Source organism: Sciurus carolinensis, chromosome 5 (genome assembly GCF_902686445.1).
Source record: "Sciurus carolinensis chromosome 5, mSciCar1.2, whole genome shotgun sequence".
Taxonomy (NCBI): Eukaryota; Metazoa; Chordata; class Mammalia; order Rodentia; family Sciuridae; genus Sciurus; species Sciurus carolinensis.
The window spans coordinates 4,116,563-4,135,848 of NC_062217.1; the positions used below are offsets into that span (position 1 = coordinate 4,116,563).

General features: G+C 44.7%; 1 protein-coding gene across 2 annotated transcripts in view; it reads right to left on the reverse strand.

The window, feature by feature from the left end:
* Positions 1–19,286, reverse strand: part of Myo16 (myosin XVI) — a 606,187-nt gene that overhangs the window by 573,922 nt on the left and 12,979 nt on the right. Inside the window, exon 1 of one of the 2 annotated variants that reach the window (XM_047554580.1) lies at positions 18,932–18,966. The exons of the other annotated variant lie outside the window; for it this stretch is intronic. The gene's annotated coding sequence lies outside the window, so the exon portion shown is untranslated. Of the gene's footprint in view, positions 1–18,931; positions 18,967–19,286 lie in introns of those variants that run through there. 2 annotated transcript variants of the gene reach the window in all.

Sequence of the window (19,286 nt, forward strand, 5' to 3'; positions counted from 1 at the left end):
GCTGGGAAATGCCAGGGTGGAAGCTGCTGAAACCGAACTCGGGAGCTGTAAGGAGTTACTTGTAAACTGTGGCTCTTTGATTACTGGCCAAGGGGGTCACATCAAGAGGGAGATCATTTCCCTCTTCTCTGAGTGACCTGGGCAGGCTGGGCTGGAGTGGGTCACTAGGGAGTCAATAAATAGCTGCTGTTTCTTGACCTAGATCATAGGTTATGATGCTGTGTCTAGCAAGCAACAAAAATAAGCATCCATGTCTGCACACACTTGCACGCACACACGCAATAAGCAAGCTGAGTTCCACAAAGGCACCAGCTTGACAGCCCTGAAAAGACTTCTGTCCCAGATCTTCTGGAGAGATGTTGTCAGGGACCATTAAGCGATTAGTCCAGCATTGATAAAGCCTTGGAATGTACTTAGTACTTCAGAAGGAACACCTAGCTCCTTCTATAGAGAATGTACGAGGCTTGGCTCTGGCCTTCAAAAGCTGGTGAGATAACAGGACTCGTGAATACTGACTTGACACAAAGCCGCATTAGAAGAGTGTTCCTCCCATCGTCTTTCCCAGCTAGGTAAAGCCACATACTAAATTCTGCACTGTAGGACGGGAGGGAGAAATGAGTGTGATTCTCCGCAAGCTCCCTAGGAAGGAGCAGACCCTTCTTTCCTCTCCTTCATCTTGAGAGTTCAAATGCCAGAATGTTCACCAGCGCTGGAGCTCCATCTTGGCCACGTGGGAGGCACCAGTTACAAGGATCCTGGTCCGGGAAGATTACGTGCACGTCCACAGATAACGGGGGATAGCAAGCATTCTCACCACCCAGGCCAGTGATTCTGGGTGTTTCCTGCCACCTTACCCAAGCTCATATTTAGATAGCAGAAAGAAGTAAACCGAGGTATGTTGATGTTTGAGGAATTCTTTCCCCACTCATCTAGTTTCCTTTTGGCTGAAGACATAAGAAAAAGATAAGAGCTTCTCAGTGTTGCTTTCCCATGTAGAGACTTGCTGGCTGCAGCCCAGGAGTGCGTGGGGTCAGAGATGCCGCTCTGGTGTTCCCCATGCAGAAGCTGACTGGGTCAAGAGGCCGAGCTTCGCCCTCCTGCATGGAACCGGGGAAAGGACTTTCACAGGGCCAAGGACCCTATCCGTGGACACTTAAGGAAAGCACAGGGGTCAGCCACCCTGAGGGCAGCATGACTCATTTCTGCTTTATCTTCTTGCCACTGCAAATCATCACCAGACTCCAAACCTGTCTAAGATCAACCAAGGGAGGGCAGGATGTTCTGAGCACTGGGCTTCTTCTGGGGTCAATGATTATTTTATGAACACGATAGATTTCTCTCCAGAACTTTTAGGACAGTCAAGATAAAACTTTCCCCTTTCAATAACAATACGTGGAGATGTTCATCAAGGGACAGAAATGGTTTCTGAAAATAACCCTGAACCATGATGTACAATAATAATCTTGTTTGGAGGCTGTCTCCTGAATTTTTCATTGATGCAGTGAAGCAGTAAATACAATTTTTAGACATAAGAATGGTCTGTGGGTAAAGGAAACATAAAAACAGAACTGACAGGCAAAGAGGAACCCCTTAAAATCAGTACAAACAACATTTCAATTCTGCATAATAATTACAGTAATTGACTTGAGTTCTAACACTTGCAGTGATATGCCGCCTACCCAAGTAAATACCAATAAAATCTGCTCTCACGACTTACAAAAACAAGGGGTGGAGGAGACCACGTGAAATCTCCAGTGGAGAAAAAAGACTCAGGGCTGAGATGGGAGAATGGTTTGCAGGGTGCTATGTATTTTCAGCTGAACACGCACAGATGAAAACACTAGAAAAGAACAGCTGCATTTCTATGCAAGGCAGCTGCTAACAGAAATAGAAATTCACTCAAAATGGCACCCAAATGGAAGAGTTTTGTATTTGTTTTTCTTTTTCTTTTTTTAAAATTGGAGCTTTAGAATTATACATAGATTTTATATCTTTGTAGTTGCTCTTTGGTAGGAAATGCAGTACGTTGGTCACAGCCTGTAAATAAATAATACAGCCTCCAGCCATGGCAAAGACCTTGGGATGGAAGGGCTTGCACACAGGGCTTGGTGCACATGGGAGAAGCATTGTATTATATGGTGGTTTCATTTATCACATTGTCCATGACAGAAAGTTCTTCCTTCACTTGACTTTTTTTTTTTTTTTTTTTACTGAATTCTTAAAGGCTGACATCAGTGTCATGGAGGACAAGAACACATTGTCCAAGACAGAAAACTCAGAAACACCTATTAGACTTTTTTCCAGGTTATTACGGCTTGGATCTGGAATGTCCCCCAAAAGTCATGTATTGGAACATGGTTCCCAAAGCAGCCAGGTTCAGAGGTGGGCTATTTTAGGCAACGGTTGGATTCTGAAGGCTCTGGCTGCATCACTGGTTTAGACCACTTGATGGATTAATCCATTAACAGCAGGATGGACTTTTGAGAGGTAGGATCTAGCTGGAGGGAGCTGGTCCCTGGGGTGTGCCCTGGAAGGGTTTCCTTTCTCCCCTGCTCCCGTCTCTCTGCCTCCTTCTGATTCCCAGCCAGCAGAGCAGCTCTCTCCCACCATACCCTCACCTCAGGTCCACAGCAGTGGAGCTGGCCAACCAGGGACTGGACCTCTGAAACCATGAACCTAAATAAATCTTTCCTCTTCCAAGTTGTTCTTGCCAGATATTTTTGTCCCAGTGACAAAAACCTTATTTGCACACAGGGCATTCTTCATCCCAGATATTGTTTTTTTTTTTTTTTTAAGTGTATCATGACCCAATGCCTCCAAATGTTGCGGAATAGAAAAACCAGTTCTTCAACATCATTATTTCCATCTTGAAAATCTCTCTGCATCTGGGTCCCTCTCCGTTTCTGCCACTTATCCTGGGGGTGATCATAACAGTCAACCATCTACAGACCTTGACTGCAATTGCCCTCAGCCCCCAATCATTCCCCTAACACATGACTAATCCACAATTTTTAAGGTAATTTTCTGATAATGTCAAACTTAAATTTCCCCAAATATTTAATGAGCTGTATTTAAAATTAGACAAACTTAAGGTCAAGGTCATAATCCTCCACATTGCCAAATCTGCACAGGGCTTCACCCTCCACTGTAAGGGATGAGGTCCAGCTGCAAAGTTAGAAGCAGGTCCACACAGAGGTCCTCACTTACGACACCAACTGCAAGTTCTGGGGGCTGTGCAAACCACTCTCAGTTCTGGCAACTCACTTGACCCACTCACAAAGCTCACTGGAGAGGATGGTGCTCATGGTTATGTTTGCCACAAGGAGAGGATACAAGGAAGAAGCACATGCAAGGGAGTCTGGGAGGGCTGAGGACAGACACTGCCAGCATCCTCGAGTCCATGCCCACAGGGCACAGCCAACCCAGGACATGTGCCCAAGCTCTGGTTCCTTAAGAAGTCATGGCTGTCAACATGTCACCCATCGGGTCGACTCAGTCCCCACCAGAGTTGAGTTGAGGTCTCTCGAGCATGGCCAAACCCAGTCAAATGCCCAGTGTGGTCCCAGGGTCTCGCCATGAACAACAAAGACACCCTATCTGGGAACCCCCAGAGTTCCATGGTTCCCTCTCAGGAGCTGGAACACAGACCAGACTTCTCTTGAGAGAAGCCTGATCCCTACTACACAGACTGCCAACATCTATGGAGACCCCCAACCCAGAAGGAAGGGCCACCCCGGAAGTTCCACCACACAACCAACCCCGTAATTCAAAAGGAAAATGGCAGTCTTCAGAGGAGACCCTCGTCTTGCCACAGTGGACCGTCATCTCAGCCTCACTCTTCCTCCATTTACATGAGGACAAGTGTCAACTCTCACAGCAAGGCCAGGGGCCTGTGCCGCCCAGGAGCATCTCCCCGCTCTTAGCCATCTCTGTCCGCTCCTCTCACTTCCCCTCCACCCACTCCCCATGACGACTCCAGATTTGTACAAATGTTTTGCTTCCTAGCAGCAAGGTTAACCTTGCAAAACCGAGGGCTCTCTAAAATCAGGTGCAATACAAGAGATTAATGAAAAGACCCGCTGCTGTGGAGGTGATCTCAGTAAATGGTCTCCAGCGCTGAGTTTGATACGATGCTCAGAAGGCGTCCAAAACGAAGGTAACAAAAACCTAGAAAAGCTGGGGTGAACTTTTCACAGATAGTTAAAAGCACCAGATATACCAATACAAATTTCATGACTGAACTGACTCATGGGTAAAGACAATCTTCCAAAACAGGATATACAAGAACAGTTCTTAGAAACATAAAAGCCTCCGTAGTAATTAGAAGTATTATACTCTAACAAATATAGGACACATTTTTATTATTATTATTTGAAGACAAATACTAAAACTTTAGTTGTTACCATGAGCCAGGATCTTAGCTACATGTTGAGAACATCACATTGATTGAAACAGATGTGTTTTCAGTCTACACAGATCCCATAGTCCAGCAGAGACACTTGTATTAAGATGCTAGCGACACCATGAAACTAAAAACCTGGTTTTAGAAATCTGCATTCCATTATGAAAGCGAAGGAGGTAGCTGGATATTTGATACCTTAAAATCTAATTCCACTAAAAGAAACAATGTCAGAAATAAAGAACTGGACCTATGGTCATGACTTCAGTATGAGGTGTCCTCCCAAACTCATGTGTAAAACCTTGCAAGAAAGTTCAGAAGTGAAGTGATCGGGTTTTGAGAGCCTTAGTCTAATCAGTGCACTAATCTCCTGATAGGGATTAACCAGGTGGTAACTGTAGGCAGGTAGGACGTGACTGGAGGAGGTAGATCACTGGGGGTGTAGCTTTGGGGTAGAAATTGTGTCCCTGGTAAGTGCATAGCTCCCTCTCCCTCTCTCTCTCCCCTGCCCCCGCCACCTCCTCTTCCCTCCCCCTCCCCTCCCTCTCCCTCTCCCCCTCTGCACCTCCCCTTCCCCCTCCCTCTCCCTCTGCACCTCCCTCTCCCCCTTCCTTCTCCCTCTCCCTCTGCACCTCCCTCTCCCCCTTCCTTCTCCCTCTCCCCCTCTGCACCTCCCCTTCCCTCTCCTTCTCCCTCTCCCTCTCCCTCTCCCACTCCACCTCCCCCTCCCCCTCCCTCTCCCTCTCCCTCCTGGTGGCCGTGTCCTGAGGGCCTCCTCCACCATGCTCTTCCACCATGGTGTTCTGCTTCGCCTCAGGCCCAGAGCTATGGCGCCAGCCGTCTATGAACTGAGACCTCTGGATCTGAGAGCTGAGTACACTTTCCCCCTCTGAGTTGTCCTTGCCGGTCTCTGGGTCACAGTGTTGGAAGAGCTGACTGAGCACCTCTGGTGCGGCCCTGGCACTGTGGGACAATCCCTGCTGGTTCTGCTCTGGGGCTTTGAGTGCCGGCACCCTCCCTTCTCGTCCTCCCTTTGGGAGCCTTTTCCGGTGCCCCTGTTCTGCTCTACCTCCACCACTTCTCTCCTCTCCCGCTCTGTGCTTATGGCTCAGTCCACTCAGCTCCTCCTTCCCTGGAACTGTCTCCCCAGAACTTGATAGAAGAGTTCAAGCCATCGCTGGCGCCAGCACCACGGGAGATGCAGAGGCTGCAGCTCTGCGCTGCTCCTCTGGGGCAGCCCTGCACTGACCAGAGGCCACCTGGTCAGTGGGGAGGCAAACTGGGGACAGGAGAGAATCACTGGAGGATCAGAAGATCCACAAAACCCTGGTGAGAAAGGAATCAAAACACCGACCCCCTTGCCGGGCTCTAACAGAGGGGCTCAGGGAAGCGCAGGTGGTACCCAAGTGGGTAACAGTGTGCTCCACCGAGCCAAAATTGCCCCAAGACTGGTTCCAGGGAACCCAGGACAACCACAAGAAGTGTGTGGTATTCCCAGAGTCATAGAGGAGAATGCCAGTGGTTAATCCAATCAGTATCAATGAAAGAGATGTCATTCAAGACGAGGTTGCAACTTTTGGTTTCTCAGGATCATGTAATGTGCACTTCCAGTCCAGTTTTGCACTCGTGTTTGTCGATTTCAAGAGAAGAGCCGGAAGACACCTCAGACTGGAGTCCCCACTCTCCCTACCTAGGTCATCCATTTGATTTTATCCAAAGTCTGTATGTAGCCCATGTGCACAGGGCACGCTATTGTACCTGGTGGGACAAAGATCCGACTCTCTGGATTTTAATAGAGGAAATGCAAATGCAAAAGCAGGCCAAGGTTTTTTCTCTTCTTCACTGGAATACCAAAAGGCAGCACTTTATCAAGATAGGAAATTAGGTTTAAAGTGGAACCATATAAGATATCCAGATTGAAAGTTCAACAAATGAAGAATTTAAGTATTCAATACACAGCAGTTTCTCTTGGGGATCACTTCAGGTGACTGAATATAAAAAAGTGTCTGAAATTCCCCCTGCCCTAAATACCCTAGCAATCCTAGTGATCTAGAGAGAGATGGAAATCGAAGACCAGGGCCAACAGCATGAGAAAATACTCACCAGCAGGGCTAGGTAGCGTGCGCCTGTGGTCCCAGAGGCTGAGGCAAGAGGATCACAAGTCGGAGGCTGGCCTCAGCAGCCAAGTGAGGCCCTGTCTCAGACTTTTAAAAAATAAAATAAAAAGGGGTTGTGGGTGTAGCTCAGGATCCAGCACCACTGTGAGTCCCAGTACTGAAAAAAAAAAAAAAATCATGACGAGGACAGAAATGGAACGCAGCATGGAACGATGTGGAACAACGGGGCCTGAAGTGCGGAGACCGTCCTAAACCGGGAGGAGCAGGAGGACTTTCTGGAGAAAACGTCTTTATGTTTCGAAGGATTTGGGAGCTGGGAGAGAAAAATGCAGGGGGTCTTGGACCGAGGCTCCTCCTGAGCCGCCCGCTACCTCACACCAGGCAGGTTCAGCCCTGGTCTTGTTCTGCGCTCGCCGCTGACCAAGTTGTCAGTTTCTCTCCCACCTGCCGAGTCCCAGGGAGTCTCAGAAGCTGGACACTCCATTTGTTGGACACAGAGCAAATGACGAAGGGACAAAGAAAAGGGGAGAGATGAGAGGAAACCAGCTGCCACGCACCACCCTCAGCGCTAGAGATTAACATGGGGGTGCACCTCCTGACTCGCAGATCTCGGGGTTCAAATGTTGCTGTATAAATATAGGCCAGACATGCCTCGTCTCCTCGCTGTGCAGCGTCTTGTCTTGCTCTTGGCATTGGACCTCAAGTTTGTTGCTCCAAATTCTAATCCTCAGATCTTGACAAACAGCCTCAAGTTGTGCCATCTGGTGGACTGTCTGCCAGGCCTGCCCCTCTGGGGAGCTCTGTCCTCCCTCAGTCACAGTGCTTCACCTCCTAAAACACCACTGAGCAATGACCCGTCTCACGTGGCAAACGTGGGCGCAGATCCATTTCCACTGAGCCACAGATCTGCCTGAGGCTTCTCCTCGGAGCAAGCCCACTGTCCGTCACTGCAAGGCCACTTCCTCCTGTCTCACTGGACCCTTGGCTACCCTGCAGACACCAATTTTCCACATGTCAAACTAAATGAAATCAGGCCAGAGAGGGAGCTGTGGTCGCAAGGTGCTCACGCCAGAGACACGGATGCTAGCATGGTAAAACCAGGGACCGGCCTTGAAAGTTCCTCTGTGTAGGGAAACCAACACCCTCACATTCACAGAGTGAGTTCATGGTCACCCCTGCCCACATTAAGGTGTCTCAAAGCCAAAGGGTTTTTAAAAAAGCACAATCTTTAATAAGGTAGGCAAAACAAAGAGGATTAATGCTGAACTCAGATTCCTCCACCTGTGGTCCTGACAATGAAACAAGTAGGTTATAAAACTAACTTCACTTTCAAAGATTCCTTCTTTTTTTTTTTTTTTTTTTTTTTTTCTGGAGTACACTACTACCCTGCGGGTGTTAGAAAGGCCACTGTACACAGAATGATCACTTGCCTGCATTTAATACAAATTGCCAAGCAATTTCAAGCACCTACAGAAATCCATGTGAAATGACTTCTTTAAGGAGAGTCTGCAGAAATGAAAATTGTCATGCCCCCTATTTTTTGGTTCAGCTGTCACTAAAAACTAAACCAAAGCCAAAGGCTACAATCCTTGCTCAACAGTTTAATAAGGAAACATATGAAGAATCAGGAGCTACAGATACAGAGACTCTAAAAACCGAAGCATGCACCTGCCCTTTGCACCTTATTAAAAAAATAAGAGGAATGTTGGCAAAATGTACTAAGCAATTATCAGTCTTAAATTGATTCTACACTTAAATCTGTATCTTGTCATTAAAACTTGAGTTTCTAGAGAAACACAGTTTGTTTGTTCTGGGGGTGGGGCGGTGGGAGTCTTCCTATAAATATTGAAATATCTGTTTTAACAATGCAAAAGGTTCCAAGCACTGCCTGTGTGGTAGCTTACTATAAAAAGCTACATTTGTTAGAAGTTCATCTTGGAGAGCTGGGCTTGCTCGCTCAGGGTTATGAGTCTGCTTTTATGCACTAACTGAGGATAATTAACTCACCATCTGTGGTCACGCAGTGTTTTGCAACTTCATCCAAATCTAATGACTCGACCTCATTTGTCAGTGAAAGAACAAGATGGCAGCTTGGGATGGCTATTCCAAGATAGGCTGTTACAGGACGGAGATTGGAGTCCTGCAGTTCCTCCTTACACTGCTCTGCTTTTTCATAAAAGGTGAGTGAGATGATCAACAAAAGGCGGCAGAAATAAAATAGGAGATTCACAGGAAAAGTCAATAGATTTGTTAACCAAATACTTTACCAAAGCTCAAATTTAGTGGATTGTTCAGAAGTAAGTGAGAAACTGGAACTAATATGTAAATTATATTTTTAGGATTATCATCCTTTTAACTTAATAATTTTAACTTTTTTCATTTATAAAGATTATAAACATAGCAATATAGTTCAGTAATGATCCTGTTTTTTTTTCCCCACCTGCAGTTTTTGAAAAGCTCTATTACAATACAATTAAGTGATAAATAGTGTCTAAAGGGAAAGGCATTCCCACAAAATTTTACCAAGAACAAAACATATTTAAGTTTCACTTGAGCTCATTTTTTTCACAAATCCAAAGTAAATAGATCACTCTGTGCCTGTCTGAACATTTTCTACTCTTTAAGACACATATGCTAATATTCTAAGCTTGAACTTTGGAAATGTATATTTTTATTCATTTTTATTTAACAAAAATTCAAGTACTACCAAGTTAGGAAATTAATAAATTTTACAATGAATTTCTGAGACAACATTATACATCTTTCATCAAACACAGCATCTATAACAAAGCTTCTAGTGTGTCAATCTCTCAAAATTGCAACATATGCTTCCAAGGAAAAGAACAAAGTATCTGTCCAGTTACAGGGAATCCTAAAAGGCAGCAACCCAACAGGATGGAGGGTGGTCATGGGGTGTGTGTGTGTGTGTGTGTGTGTGTGTGTGTGTGTGTTGAGGGAGACAACCTGTAATTAATTCTGCATCCACCAGCTGCTCTCTGCGGGCCCCTCCACTCCCCGCTCAAAAAATCAAATGGGAAGAGATGCAAAGCAGCGTCTGCTGCCAGACTTGAGAAAAGAAAAGAAATGGCATTGTGTGCTCACACAGGACAAGTGGGAAATGTGTAAACTGGGACACTGTGATTAAACTTCTAGCTCATCTAGGTTGAGCACACACACTCATTGGAAGATCCCAAACTGTACGGAGCTTATGTGAGGATTCTCATCAAGGCCTCTGAAAGTGGACAAGCTGATGTGACGCTGCACAATCACACAGAGGCACACTGCACAGGTGTGATCCACGCCACTGTGGCCACTCGGGATGAAAATAGGATCAGAGTTGATGCTCAAGTCTACACCAGTGATCTTCCACTCCGGGTGATTTTGCCCCCTAAACATTTTGGGTATGGTTAAAAACATTTTCAGCGGTCAGAACTCTGTACGGCGGTTTGCTTCTAGCATCTAGGTTGCAGCCAGAGGACCAGGATGTACCACAACAAAGATTATCTGGTCCAAAATGTTGACATCAATGAGGTCAAGAAATCTTGACCTGGACATCAAGATGCTAATGAATGTACCACTTTAGATTTCTCTAGTGACACCTGTAAAGAATCAGAAACCATCAGCATATATAGGTTACATAGCCAGTTTGTGACTATCCAGCCAGGATGGGAGGCCTGGATGCAGAAAACACTTCTCCTGCCACATGGTTAGAGGGAAAGTGGGAACCATGGAAGCCTACTGCAAAACAGAGAGAGCATGCCAGCATGAAATCAGGAAATGGCTGTTAGTGAGCTTCTCATTGACATGACAAAATGCCTGAGAAAAACAACTGAGCGGAGATTTATTTTGCCTTATGGTCTTAAAGGTTTCAGTCCACCGTCAGCTGGCCCCATCACTCTGGGCCTGAGGCGAGGCAGAACATGAGAACGGCATGTTGGAACAAAGTTGCTCATCTCATGGCAGCTGGGAAGCAGAAGAAAGAGAGGAAGGGACTGGGGACAAGACATGCCCTCCCAGGGCATGCCTAGTGACCTGTGTCCTCCCACAAGGCCCCAACTACAGCTTCCACCACCTCCCAACAATGCCCCCTGCTTACTGATCCCTTGAGGGACTCACCCACTGCTGAGGTTGGAGCCCTCACAATCCATCAGTTCCAAAGCACCAGCACTGCTCTGGGGACCAAGCCCTCAACGCAGGAGCCTTGGGGGACAACCAGCTCTAAACCACAACAGACTGTGAGCACAGCAGTGTTCACAGTGTGGGGTGGACAGCACTCACCATTCTGTCATTTAATTACCTCCATTGGTGATGGTGTAGATGTGAGGTGTCCCCAAAAGCTCATGTGTGAGACAACACAAGAAGGTTCAGAGGAGGAACGATCCAGTTATAAAAGGCTTAATCCAATCAGTGAATTAACCCCCCTTGGATGGGATTAACTGAGTGGTGACTAAGGTGGGTGGGTGGCTGGAGGAGGGGTTCCTAGGACCATACTTTGGGTATATGTATTTTGTATCTGGTGAATAGAGTCTCTCTCTGCTGCCTGATCATCAGGCTAGCTGCTTTTCTCCTTCACACACGTCCCCCATGAAGTTCTGCCCACCTCAAGCCCTGAGGAATGGAGCCAGCCTCCTATGGACTGAGGCCTCTGAAACCGTGAGCCCTCAAACTTTCCTCCTTAAAACTTCTCTTGCCAGATCTTTCAGTCACAGCAGCAAAAAAGTTGACTAAAACAGAAATTGGTACCGAGAAGTGGGGTCATTGCTGCGACTAACCTGACCATGTAGTTCAGAAGCTTGGGGAGCTTTTTGGAATTGGTGGGAGGAATTTTGAAATGCTTAGCAATGCTCTCTGGAAATGCTTTAGATTACTGTAATCAGAGCTTAATGGGCTATTCTGGTGGGAGTTCAGAAGACCAGAATGCGAGTAGGACTGTGGACAGTAAAGACAGGACTCAAGAGGGTTCAGAGTGGGAGGTCTCTAAGGGAAATTGGACTTGAGGTCATTCATGTTATGCTGATTAAAACACCAGTATAAACAGGAAATACTTAACACCTGATGAGCACGTGGAAGCTGGTAGACCCAAGTGGTGTAGCCACCTCCTTCTTTGCTTCCCAGGGCACACACTGAGGGGCGTTTGCCTTGCAGCAGTTTCATAGCTCTGCTATGGGTTGGCTTGTACTCTCAGACCTCATTCCCAGTGTCTGAGGTATGCTGATTTCTCCTGTGGGAACTGCTTCTCTGGGACATGCTGAAGGGCTTGTGCACATGTGAAGGACTGGACCACAGGATCTCAAGAGTCCTGGAGAGTCAGTACCCTACTAAATGTGGACCTGAGCAATGAAGGCGGCAGCCAGGCTGTGCACAAGCATGAGTGAGCTGGTATTGGAGGTCTGGGGTGTGCAGAATAAGGACCAAATGGGTACCAAGGAGGTGAATCAGGTGGTGACTTGAGGATGGAAGATGAAGGGAAGGTGTGGATCCTGCACATCACAGGACATGTCATATGTGAGGGATTCAAGAACCAAGGCCTAATGGTGGGCAGGGGTGACAGTGGAGAGGGGTGACTCAGGTTCCACTGGCTCCATTGATGGAGTTAGAGAATGTAGGGGAAAGTCAACTTTAGTTAATATCAGATTTCCTTCTAGATGTGTCAGATTTGAGGGTTTTGTTCACTGACAAATTCCTTCACGGCCTTCCCTCTCTAACTGATCTCTTCTGCAAAGACCTCCCTGAGTTTACCCAAGCAGAGGCGACCACTGTGGAACCTCCTTCTATCCCAATATTTACTTACCCGTGTCGGGTCCGCTTTCTAAATCACTCTTGCATAGAGGACGGGGCCTCTCTTTGACACGCACTATCATGGGTTAAATCATGCACCCATGACTTCTGTTCTTAGGAAAAATGGAAATCTGAACCCAAGGAGAGCACAGCCTGAAAAGGAGGGATCCGCTAGCCAAGGAACCTCAGAACTGTAGGTTGACACCAGGGAGAAGCCTGGAACGGATCCTCATCTACTCCGTTGAGGAGGAAGGCCTCTGCAACACTGTGTCCCGGTCCTCCAACCTCCAAAACTGAAAAAATCTGTTGTTGAAGAGCCGTACTTTGCTGCAGCATCCACAGGAAACTCACACACTTACGAAAAATTAGATACTGAAATTTTCTTAGAAATTATGGGATTCAAGAACTAGAATCTTTCCTGAATTTTTAAATCCATGCAGGGAAAACAGTTGCAGATATTAAATGCAATTCACTCATAGAGCCATGTAATCATTCATCCAGTAGACAAATACAAGCAGACTCACCAGGGTCTTGCCTTCTGGAATGTTTTTGGATCACACGATTCATAGAAACATTGTTTTCTGAACAGGGAAGGACTTGGATCTGCAGGACTCTGACCCAGCCCCAGCTGTGTCAGAGCACATGGAAAAGACCGACCTTTCCAGCACATTCCCAGGATCTGTGCAAAAGTGCCCTCTGTGCTCAGGTTGTTTTCCCCTTCCCTTCACAACTTCGTTTTTCTTTTACACTTAGAATATAATTAATGACCATTTATTGAGCAGCCTTATCTCACAACACTGGAAATACTCTATTAATGAGAAAGAAGATTGGGAACATTGCAAAGCAAAAAGATTTGTTCTGTCTCCAAGTAATGTTCACATAATGATAAATCCTATGCATAATTTTGAGATTAATAATTATGAAATTAATAATTATGAAATTATATCTAATACAAATCAAGAGCAAAGTAAAAAGTAAACACAATAATAGGGACATTTCTGAAATGTCCAAAGTTCATATTTATTTTCTATATTTTTTCCATATTCAGATTCAGTTGCCCACCCACAGAAAGGAAAAGTCATTGTATTTACAATGCAGGTCATTAAATATAATTATCATTACAGACAAAACTACTCCCAGTCCCAACTGCCAGGCTGGAGGCAGTGTGGCAGACACACAGAGGACGGTTTCAGTTTGCATAGTGCTGTTTACCAGACACCTGTACAAGAGGTGACTGGAGGAAATAGCATGTGCACACCGGATACATTTATAGTACAGCCAAAGATGTCTGCAGCGGAGGGAATCAAAACGCAAGACTCTCCTCCGTCAGGTAATTGTGTTGGAAATGGCCAACACAATTACTAAAATAAGTTAGAATCCCCAAATTTTCAATCATTTGTCCTACTTGCCATCTAACACAGACTTATAAAAAGTACTTATAAACTATGAAATTATATGTAATCTCTATTTCCTGTCCATACATGCTAACTCCTCATCCTCAGGCATCTCTCTCCAGCTATAACATCTCCATGGAACTCTCGTCTGTCCGAGGCTCACCAGGCACCCTGTCCTGGGCTCCTCTGACACAGATGGTCACCTACCAGCTGTGCCCCACTTCCCTGCGGTCTCATCTGCTCATCTTCCTTCTCCCCAGGCACACTGAGCCTTCCAGAAGCTCTGAGCAAGGGGTGCCTGCATCTTTCTCACATATGCACATGGATAAAGGTGGGGGAGGAAAGAGAGAAAGTGGAGGAAGCAAAGGAGGAAGAGCGAAGAGACGGGAGGAGGAGGAAGGGAGGGAGGGCTGGAGAAGGAGGGAAGAAAGCATTAAGGAAGAGGGGAAACAGCTCCTGCACAGAGCCACCCCAGTCCATCACCGAATCCCGATCCTGCCAGGCCCTGCTGAGTGGTGCAGGGCTGACAGGCATGGCGGCTTGGCACCAAAGGAAGGGCGTCCCGTCCACACCCACGAGCCCATTCAAGGTGGTCACGGTAGTACTCCCACCTCTGATAATATATCCTTTGATTCTTTGAAAACATTTCTGTGCTTCCAAATTGTATTCATCTATACTGCAGAATGTTAAATGCCCATTGATTTAAATGTATCTGAGACTGAAGGAATGTAATGTATATTATAATTTAATGAGTTGTAAAAATGTTTCTGTTCCAGAGTGTCAACAGATTTTTGCTAGCCAATTTTCTCCCTGACAAATACAATTGTGCTCAAAGTGGCACATTTTTCAAATTCAGATATCAACACTACTTCTTCCTTCAAATGAGTAGTTTATCGACAAAGGGCTAAAACTATAAGAAATTCAAATTAATAATGGAGATATTAAAAATAATCTCTAATTTAAATAAATGGTATAGTTCATTATATTTCAACCACATATATAAATTGGATTTTCCAAGTGAAACGACTGCAGTTTAACTATAATTGCAATTGCATATTTACCTACAGAGGTGTACAGGGTAATGTGTATGCACGTGCACAGAATTCATATTATAGTTTATAAATGGCTTCTACATGCATCATTTCATTTGATTCTCACTAAAACTGAAGTAGACCAGAAAGATCTTATGATAACAATTTTAAAATTATAACACCATGAAAGTAATGTGAAATGACTTGCCCTGGTCACATACAAGGAGAGAAGGAAGAGGACCCAGGGCAGGAGAGCAAGGGAAATCCAGAGAGAGCAAATTCACTCGAAGCCCTATCCTCACATTTCTTATTTTCTCAGTGACAATATGTTTAAAAATTCTAGTAAGGTGCTGCCTTATAAACTGATGGTCCTAGGATTACAGTGTCAGGTCAAAAGGTAAGATTCCAAAACAAAATAAATAAATAAATAAACAAAATCACTCTTTAGATTTATAAAAACCATGTAAGATTCCTTTAAATGTACCTTATTAAATAAATTTTTTTCATAAAATAGACATTATTGAAATGTAAAAGTGTTTACATTTCCAAACCTTTTATTTTCATTTACTTGTATAATGCCAATAACTTCAGGTCTGTCTTTTTTAAGGTGAATGGGACTTAGACGGCACGTTTACCTCAAACCCTACAAACAGAACTTCCACTATTATTTTCACCTAATGTCCATTCTTGAGGGAGCTTTTGTAAGCTCTTAAGGAATGTTTGGGCTCTTGTTGTTAGTTTGGTTGTGTTTTCTGCTGTGTGTGTGTGTGTGTGTGTGTGTGTGTGTGTGACTTTTGCGTGTTGCTTATTCTAGCCAAGTAAAGCCTGTTTTTTCCATTGTTTACACTGCACAAGTTCATGTGTGATGACAAAGCAACCAATGTGCTTGCACATGCGGTTCCTCTTCAAGGCGAACTACAGCTAAGGGCATTAAACCCACAGCATGAAAAGAGACAGGCGACAGAGAAAGAGAGGGAAAGACTGACTTCTATCCTTCAGGAAAAGTCACCAGTCTGTTCTCTTTTTAAAAGCAGGCCCTGTTCCACAGAGAACTGGCTTCTTGACATGCCATTGGTATGTTACAGATTGTTATTGGCCACTGACCTGGTGCCATCTGCTCTGCAAGAGTAAGCCAGCCATGCTCACCTGTGTGGAATCCGGACCTCTTGCCACTGGCAAATGATCATGGAGTAGATTAAAGAAATTAGTTATGCGCTGATTTCCTGAAAACAGGAATATATCTACACAGTGAGATTTATCTTTTCTATTTTCTTTAGCACTTTCAAAACATCATTTATTCTAAGATGCTTAAGATTAGTGTTTTGTATTTTTAAGGGCAAAAATTTGAGGGCAGTAAATTTATGTACATTCTTTGGCCTGATAGGGATTTTTAGTTTGATTTAGCACTCTCAGGAAATTAAAATAACCATTGAACTTCTAAAACACAGGGTCTCCATTTGATACCCCGTTCTTGCTGCATTTCCTGCATGAATCAAAGTTTTCTGGGGCAGAGTAATCTAGAATGCTAAAGCGGACCAGAGTGAAAGTGGAGGTGACTGTGGCCAACGTTTCCCTTTTCAAGTATCTATCCTGAAAAGTCACTTTTCCCTTTTTGACTTGACCCCTTTTACAAGTAGTGACTATCCATGTGGAAACAGGTGCAGTTGTCTAAGATTTGCACATGGTGAAGAAATACCTCTCTGTTCAACTAATGTTTTGAGCAGGATACTTTAAGGTTACCAGGATTTCCTTATTTGAGGAGGTAAATTTTTCCTTTCTCTCTGGAAAGGGAGCTAGATGAGAAGACCCTGAGAAACCACCCTGTAACCAGAATCTTAGACAACGTGGGCAGATTCCCTCCCTGCTTGTCTCAACACTCTGAGGGAACACTTCCTGGTTGTAAGATCATCTTTTCCTTTCCTTGGAATTTTTAGTATCTAATTTATATTACATCATGAGTCACATGAAGGGTGACCCACTTCATATGGCCCCTACCCCATCCATGGTCCCAGGTCATTTACATAAAGAAAACAGCTAAGTTTTCCATGTGAAAGACATTACATTCTCTCTATACTTTTCTAGGGAAAACCTTCCCAGGCAGCCTTTCAACATGCTCTTTCTGGGCCTTAACCATTCCAGCTTATTTCCTCTGTATCTATTCCAGTTTCTCAAACCTTAACATTTTAGGATTCCTATGAATACATTATTCTAAATGCTAATCATTGGCTTCATATTTGCTGTGGTGCTGCAGGGCTTATTATAGTGAGCAGTAGTCAATGAACACCTATGTATTTATCCCAACTGTTCTCTTGTCAAGGCAGGCCCTTGACACTCTGAATTTTACCATTGGTATTTTGACTCAACCAACTGGGGCTTATGATTCTTCCTAGGAAATTTGCTTTTCCTATTCTTGGCCCAAAATATCAACCTATCCAGATTGCTCTAAATGTTGATTTATCTAGAGTATTAATTTCGTGACTCTGCCTTTCCCTCCTGGGTCTGTTCCTTACAGAGGTGTAGACAAATATGTACCCAGGAGGGAGGTCAGGAATTGATGGAGCAGCATTACACAACATTCCAGTGCAAGCCATACACCCAAAGCCCAGTAACTGGAAAGGGAACATGTGTCTGGTACACTCACAAGAGCAAGCACAGCCAGAAGTGAAAACCAGATAACCTGCAACCTGTGCAACCAACACAGATGATTCGGTTCACATAGATTTCAGGGTCACGCTGAGCAACACTTCTATACCCAGAGGTGCAGATTAATAAGCAGCATAAAAGCAGAGATGGTGAAAGGTGGGGCTGGTTTTAATACTCTCGTTCTTAATTCAAATGTTTACCAAATAATAATGTGTTCAGTGCACATTTATGTTATGCATTTTCACTTTGGGTATTACAGTTTCCAATAAATAATTAAGGCTAGATACAAAGAATTGACCATCATGACCATTCTGCTGTGGTCGTCATGCTAGGTCAGAGGACCAGGGCTGTGGGGATACCTGGCCACTGCTTTCTCTGCCTCCTCTCTCTCCACATCTGTGTATCTTGTGGTGCCTTCCTTAACAGGATGGCTCTTGACAGGAAAGGCATGTGACTCAGCAGGACAATGTAGACAGGGAGAGAGGGAGAAGAGTTCAATGGTGGAAAAGGGGTTGGGCCTCACTTGGTTAAGCCACATTTCTACACCCGAAAAGCCATCAGAGGGGGAAACCAGCACATCAGGTAGGATTCTGATCAACTGAAGCCAATTGCCAGTTACTTCCAGAGCTTGAGTTGGACCAATTTCACTCAAACCATATGGTTACCAAGCAATGGGGAAGAGAGTGAAACAAATTGTGATTCCTTTACACTCATTTGCACACACACATGCACACAGAACCATACAGACACAGACAATGTAAGGAAGACTGCACACAAGGGTGTAAAGTAGACCTCCATAGATTTGTGGGGTAAGAATGATTTCATCTTTGCTCAGGTTTATCTCTCCTTTGTATATTTCCTATATCAGTCACAATGCTTTTACCAGATTCTACGTGAAAGCAACATCTACTCATGTGGTACTCTCTGGTTGTACATATATTTTACTGTCTTGATATTTATTTGTGACTACAATTGAGTTTGTGTAGGCTCTTGATCAATCTTCTACTATATTCCTTCCTGAAGTGATATCTCTCTGCCTGTTCTTTCAAATATGTTTCACTGAGGTTAATCTGATGGCTCAAGGCTGACACTGCTTCCATTAAATACCCGGTTCTAAAGAAATCTGATTTGACTCAACCCCTCTTGTCTTGCTCAGTTTCTCCTGCACACAAACAGGAATCAAGGCTGATTGGGCAGCAATGTCATTGGAAAATCCAATAAAGTGGGCAGATGCCTTATTACAATCAGACTAAACCATAGTCTATGGAGTGATGTCAGCAAGGTGGCAAAACCAGAAGTCCCATACCTCATTCTTCCACAGAGACACTGATGAGTCAGCATTATATACACCAAAGTGCCTTTATGAGAACTCCAAAAACCAGTTAGAAATTTTCAGGACCCTCGGTGAAGCAAACCCAAAACGGCCATATTGAAATAATTAAGAAAAACCTTTGCATTCTACACAAGAGCACCCCTCCCTACCAGGTGCAGCTCAGCACAATTGGGAGTAAATACAAAAGCACAGATTCCTCCTCAGGAAAGACAGAAAAGAGAGCAATGCATGCTTACCCACACTTCAGGGAATCCCAAGGCACTGGTTTCTCTTTCTCCTGACTTGGGACATTAACGAAACCAGCATTCTTTGGATCCCTGGAGGTCACTGGAAACAAAAGAAAGTTGACTCGTGTTTTAGTCAGCTTTTTCACCGCTGTGACTAAAAGATTAGATCAGAACAACACAGAGGAGGGAAAGTTTATTTAAGGGCTCACGGTTTCAGAGATTTTCAGAGGTCTTAGTTCATAGAAGGCCGGCTCCATTCCTTAGGGCTGGAAGTGAGGGAGAACATTATGGCGGAAGAGTGGCAAAGGGAAGCAGCTCACATGATGATCAGGAAGCAGACAGAGAGACACTCCATGCTCCAGAT